The following is a 7083-nucleotide window of genomic DNA, read 5'->3' on the forward strand; positions in this document are numbered from 1 at the left end:
ATTTTTTCAAAAAATCTGTTTATAGGAGTGTTTGAATTGATTTTTTGATGGTAGAAATGGAGTCAGCACCATCAAAAATCCCTCGGCACCCAAAATCTTGAAGTTTGATTGTTGTAACCCATATTTCCCAGATTTTGACAAAAATCATGTCAAAATTTCTACTATTTTCTGGGTGAATTTGTGGCCTTGGTAGACTACTCTTATGTATAATATGTTGCATGTGTCATGAAAGGTTATCCTAGGTGGTTGAGTAAAAAAATGGAATCCTCTCCACTTAAGATTCAATTCTCTCAAGTGACATAATGGATGTTGTATATTCCTCATCTTGAATATATAGCATTGTACTTGTGAAATATATATATATATATGTGTGTGTGTGTGTGTGTGTAAGCTATTATGTCCATTTAATAGTCATAAATGTACTTTGTAATATGGTAGAGATGTAATGTAATGTTCAATATTTATGATATTCATCTGGAATGTAATCTATTTAAAGAGAGAAATTAAACCAACATAGATCTACCAACTGCCAAGAGAGATCAAATCTCTTAATATGCTAACCTCTTTTAGAGTGAAATGAGATTTGATCCTTTCAACGCTTGGTAGATCTAGAATTTAAATAAACCTAAACTGAGATAACAATAAAACAATCTAAATAATAAATTTTTCTAACATTTTTCATATAAATTTATTGTTATAATTTTTATAAAATTATAAATTTAAATTCAACTAAATTGTATTTTTAAAATTCAAAAATGAATTCGAAACCTTAAAAAAAAAAAAATACATTTTAAACACCTGATTATATATATTCAACAACATACAACTATAATTCCAATAGTTTTTATCAAACAAAAATTGAGCCGAAATCAATCTTTTAATAAAAAAATAAAAATACAAAAGTAAAAAGGCAAAACCTTAGGATACTCTTACAACTATATTTAAGTCATCTTGTGAGAGCTTCAAAGTCACGAAACCTTTAATATGATTATATAATCAACCAATGGAAAACGAACACGTTTCTCCTTTTGCGCGCCAACGGCTACTGCTCCTTGCTACGTGGTGCATGCGTCACTTGTGATAGAAAAATGTAACAGCCAGCGAATCCCACGTGGCCGCACCTCTGTCTCTCTTCACGGGGATAATTGAGTCAACCCCGGCCGCCCAATTTCCTTTAATCCGCCTCATTTCATGTCAGTCACCCTTCATTAAATATAACGTCAGACTTAAAATGCTTACGGTGGGTGGATCCGTTAGAAACGAAGTCACAAGGCGCGGTGTCATGCAATTTTAAACAGCATTTGTATTTCAGATTTTACATCGAATAGATGACGTCTCTAATCTGCCACAAGAAAGAACAAAATAATGTTTTATATTCATTGCTAAGAGAATTCAGATGTCAAAAATAAGCCTGTGTTCCTTACCAATACTCAATGAATTCTCTTAATGACTCACTGCCATAGAAGAAGTTTACAACAATAGTTCAGATGAATTCTCTTGTTTTACTTGATGTAAAACAAGTGTGATTGAGCCAATCTTTAACCAGTAATCCAGGTGTTGTAGTTCTTAATGAAAAGTGAAATTTCTAAATGCTGTCAGCGTTTAAGTTTTAAGCCATCAAGCTTGACTAACTTTATTTTTGAATGACTTTTAAGGGGATCGTACAATGAACCTCGTAAGCATCCAAATGGTTTCTCTGTTATCAAAAAACTTTAAAGACATTTTATAGTTCTCCAAGACAACCAGGTACCCAACTATATGTCTTATAAATCTTTCCATGTGTGAGAAAAAATGTGGCAGACCTCTTCCGTGAAAAAAAAAATAGCTATTTGCCAATTCTGGCCTCTTTCAAGTGCAGATTGTTGTTATTAACAACATAATGTTGCAAGAGATTCAAAGTGATTTCTGGCACTTTTATGCAGAGAAATTAGGGTTGATCTCTAAAGTTGTTTAAGCATGGAAATTGAGGCAGAAATTTTCTGTCGATCTCCGACAGAATTCAAGTCCTATTGTTGTGTAATTTTGTTTTTAGATTTTTCTCTGTCAAGACTGAATAAGAAAAACACTCTAGCATTCAACACTATTGTTGTGTTCTTGCTATGTATTTGTTTCAGTTTCCCATTCAGTTATTTTTTCTTCTGTGTATTATTTCTCTTCTATGTGTATGCCTAAAATCCCTAAAATCCCTAGAGCGAGTTTGATTCTGAATGAGGTGCAAAGAATGGTTGGAGGAGTGGAGCGAGTTCGATTCTGAATGAGGTGCAAAGAATGGTTGGAGGAGTGGCAATATTGGAGGAAAACCCACTCTGCTACCAGAGGGACCCTTTCCTTGTTTCCCGTAGCAACAAATTCCATCCAGATTCATTGAACTCATGCTACAAGTGATGACGATAAAAGCAGAAAGTGATCCTCTACTTCTATCAGTGCACTCTCTTGTTCATCTGTTGGCCCTTATGCACAGGAGGAGAAAAGAGGGGATACCATTCATCTACGTCTTAAGCTAAGGTACCATTTCAGCGAAGATCTCTTTTTAATGAACCTTTTGTTTGTTTGTTTTTTTTTCCCTTTTCGGGACACGAACTAATTAGATGAATACTTAATATTTTTGAACATTTGAGCTCATTTTGGGGAAGGTTTTTAGGGACATCATGTTTATATGAAGTTTCAACCGTTGCCAACCTGCTGAAACAAATTCTTCTCTGTCCAATACATCACAAATAATTATTTTTTTGCACTTTTCCCTGATTGTCTTTTTTTAAATCCCTCAAGCTGCTTCTGTTGAGGCTAGGTTTTTCTTTAGGTTTCCTTGGTTGTTTCTATTTATTCGAAAGGTTAGCACGCTGGATCTTATTTTTTCTACATTAATTAGATCTAAATCTGTAAATATGTCGGAGTTTACCACAAATACATTCTCAGCGCATTGTTGTATGGACTTTGAGAATCCCTGAACCAACATGTCTCTGGAGTATACAACTTGCTGGACCAGAAATGGGGTGATTTCTGTAAATAAAATAAAATACTCTGTATTTGTATTCTCACATTTGGAAAAAACATTGCTGACATACTTTCCTTACTTATGCCGAGGGGTCCTTTATATCCATCCTCCTTTTTGCAAAGGAAGCATCTTATAAGCTAGATGACTCTACTATAAACACTTTTGGAGGGGTACTGACATGCTTAGCAGCATATATCTATGCCAATTAACTACTTTCACCTTGCCTGCTATGTACAAGTTCTTGAAGCCCTTTAATTCCTTTACAACCCTGTTTAAACCTAGTTTCATATCTCCTAGGAAATGGATCCAATTCAAAACCCCTTTTATTAGCGCATCTTTTGTTCTTGCATCCTTATCAAAGACAATATCTGAAGAATCAAAATGCATTGAAATGGTGCTGGACTGGTTGGGCTTTAGCCAAAAATTTACCCAAAGAATCAACATGTTTTTCAATAAGTTTCATTTAGAATTGTAGTAAATCACAGTATCCTCCAACCATTTGGTCTGCAACAACTTCTCCATAGGAATGTTTGTCTCTAGTAATATTTTCTAGTGATAAGAAAGATATCCATGCAATCAACATATTGCATAAAATATTTTGCATATACACTTCTGCACTTATGTAATACTAGTTGTTCTCACTCCACAGTCAATTTTCAGTTTTCTGGCTAACTATGTGTTGTTTAACAGTTTATATTAAATGGTGATTCTTGCATGTTAAGTCAAGTGTTTGGTCATATTTTCTCTTGCCTACTGATCTTTTTATGTGCCTGTATTTTTTAGATGGACACCTTTCTCTTCACATCAGATTCTGTCAATGAGGGACACCCTGACAAGCTTTGTGATCAGGTTTCTGAAGCCATCTTGGATTCTTGCTTGGAGCAAGATCCTGAAGGCAAGGTTGCATGTGAGATTTGCACAAAGACAAATATGGTTATGATATTTGGAGAAATCACAACTAAAGCTAATATAGACTATAGGAAGATAGTGAGGGGAACACCTATAGAGGAATTCAATTCATGTCAATGGATGTTGGCTTGCGTGCAGATAATTGGAAGGTCCTGGTGAACATTGAACAAAAAAGCCCCGACATTGCACAGGGTGTCCATGGCCATCTTACTAAGAATCCTAAAGAGATTTGTGCAGGAGATAAGGGCCACATGTTTGGGTATGCTACAATTTGAGACCCCAGTGTTGATGCTTCTCAATCATGTGCTGGCAACAAAGCTGGGAGCACAGTTGACTGAAGTAAGAAATAATAGAACCTGCCCCTAGTTGATACCAGATGGAAAGACCCAAGTTATTGTTGAGTATAAAAATGAGGGAGGGGAAATGGTCCTGTTAAGAGTTCACACTGTTCACATCTCTACTCAACATGATGGAACTGTTATCAATGATCAGATTGTAGTTGATCTCAAGGAGTATGTCATTAAGCCGATTGTTCTTTCTCAATATCTAGATGAAAATACAATATTCCATTTCAACCCATCTAGGCGTTTTGTAATTGGAGGACTCCATGGGGATGTTGGACTCACTGGGAGGAAAATTATTATTGATACATATGGTGGTTGGGGTGCTCATGATGGAGGAGCCTTTTCTGGAAGGGGTCCCACCAAGGTGGATTGTAGTGGTGGCTACATTGTTAGACAAGTTGCCAAGAGTGTTGTTGCTGCCGGGCTAGAACGCTGCTGCCTTGTGCAGGTTTCATATTCCATTGGTGTGCCTGAGCCACTCTCTGTATTTGTTGACACATATGGAATTGGATAGATTCTATATACTGAAATCCTGCAGTTGATCAAGGAAAATTTTGACTTCTGCCCTAGCATGATTTCTATCAATCTTGACCTAAGACGGGGAGGCAATATGAGGTTCCAAAAAATAGCTGCATATGGCCATTTGGGTTGGGATGATCCTAATTTCACTTGGGAGACTGTAAAGGTCCTTAAGTGGGAGAAAGCTTGCAACTCTGGAGTAAGAATCTGGTAACCTTGAAACCATTCATGATTTAATGTGCTCATTAGACTCTGATTTAAATGTGCTCAACTTGTTGGACTCTGAACACTAATTTGTAGAATCAGTTGGAAAGAAAACAATTACTCATCGCTGTACTCATGTGACCAACAACGTTTTCAATTTCCAGGTGGAGGTCCTAAGCAACAAGAAAATTAGAGTTTCATAAACATTCAATCTTCCATTAAAAATCAACCAGAGGAGTTACATAAACGTTCAATCTTCCATTAAAAATCAACCAGAAGAGGCAAATTTAACGGACATTTCAAATATTGCTTAAATCTAGAAAACCACATGAAATACATACTGAAATTTCAACACATAGTTGGTAACAGTAGCAAAAGATGGGAATCTATCCCCACTCCACAATACATCCCGTAATGGTGATGAAAACACCTAATTTTCCCTCTTAGACGTATGGAAGATTCGAAGAGCTTGGTTACATGCTTTGGGGATAAATATCTCATCACCTTCTTCCTTCATTGATAGCGACACTGCAAACACTCTGCACTTTTGAACAATTAAGAGCAGCTATTTGGGTATTTAAGACCATGGCTACTTAAGAAACTGATAATTGTAATTTGTGATCACTGTTCAATTTTGGACATTTACAAAGCAGTTATTTGGGCATTTGAGTTCACAACCGCTGCTTAAAGTGTAGGTAGTTGTATTTTGTATTTCACTAATTGAAACAATCTCAATGCCTCCTCAGCAAGTCCATGCCTTGCATAAGTTGCAATCATGGTAGTCCAAGAACAAACATCTCGTTCTGGCATTTGTTTGAAAACTTTGCAAGCGTCATCCAGTATATTCCATCTCAACCCTTTCTTAGAATTATGTTTAATAAATTAATTGTTTCCCATCATTGTGAAATACTTTAAATAGAATTCCCACGAGTAATACTTTAAATAGAATTCCCACGAGTATGTTAGGAAAAATTTATAAATAAAGAAATGAAAAGGCATAGTAAAATGTGTACATTGTATTATTTTTTTGTTTTTCTTTTAATATATTTCCTGGAAATTTCAAAAGGACAGAAACAACACTTAAAGTCTTCCATCAATGAAATATATATAGCACATCTTCGTTCTTCACACCATACATATCAGCTATTGGAATTCAATCTATTACACATAGTGCTCACAATTCATTTGGCTACAAGAACAATACCACATAGTGCTCACAATTCATTTGGCTACAAGAACAATACCCTGGCAGATGTAACAACCATGCTAAGTCCTACATGTACCCTGGAACATATAACTTCCATGCCTAGTCCTTATCCATTTTTAGCAAAGTTCATAGATCCACAACATGAGGGCATTGTTTCTTTAAAAATAATTATTTTAAAGGTGGAAGCCCACTTCTCCCTTTATTTTCTAGGACTATTGAAAGCACAAGCATAGATTAAACTTCCTTAGCTACAACACGAATTTAAAGTCAAAGAAATACTTACAAAGATGGGCATGGTGTTTGAGACCTTGCATAGGTAGACATGAGGGGTCTTCTTGTTTCTTTTCATATTCCTACTTTTCCCCATGTCATTCCTGTTCTTAGTCTACAACTTCTATAACAATAATGGTTACCTGAACTTGACATTTTGGTCAGTCCGAAGATCAGCCCAATTCTGACGTTTCTAGACATGAATACTTTGCTTGCAGCCCAATTCATCATTTACAGAAATTTGTGAGTTCGATAAGATGATATCAAGGCCTCTAGGGATGCCATAAGGTATAGACAGCAAGAACTATGCTTCATTTCCAAATATGCTTGACACCCACATTAGACTTCAAGTAAGGAAATGGACTAAGTAGTATTCTAGTTTATCAAATTTCAAAAATGGATGTTTCCCCAACTTGATTATAAGTCAGTAATGCTCATTCTTCTCCACAAATCGATTCTTCAACCAAGGTCCCAAATCTTTTACAGGCCAATTTAGGCGGCCTGTAACACTTGTTCCCTACAAATAATTCAAGGGCAGAAATGAATTCATTATATCTTTACATTCCTTTGAGGTAAACGCTAATCTCTCTTTCTATCTCGACCTTCAATGTGTGAAATGTTGTTTATCAAAATTA

At 35.7% G+C, this 7083-nt stretch overlaps 1 pseudogene; it reads left to right on the forward strand.

The window, feature by feature from the left end:
• Positions 1-3778: 3778 nt before the first annotated feature.
• On the forward strand, positions 3779-5760 carry LOC149234936 (S-adenosylmethionine synthase 1-like; annotated as a pseudogene).
• The last annotated feature ends 1323 nt before the right edge of the window (positions 5761-7083 follow it).

The sequence above is a fragment of the Pinus tabuliformis genome, chromosome 8, assembly GCF_031772625.1.
Source record: "Pinus tabuliformis cultivar Carrire ecotype Pingquan chromosome 8, CPIR1, whole genome shotgun sequence".
NCBI lineage: Eukaryota > Viridiplantae > Streptophyta > Pinopsida > Pinales > Pinaceae > Pinus > Pinus tabuliformis.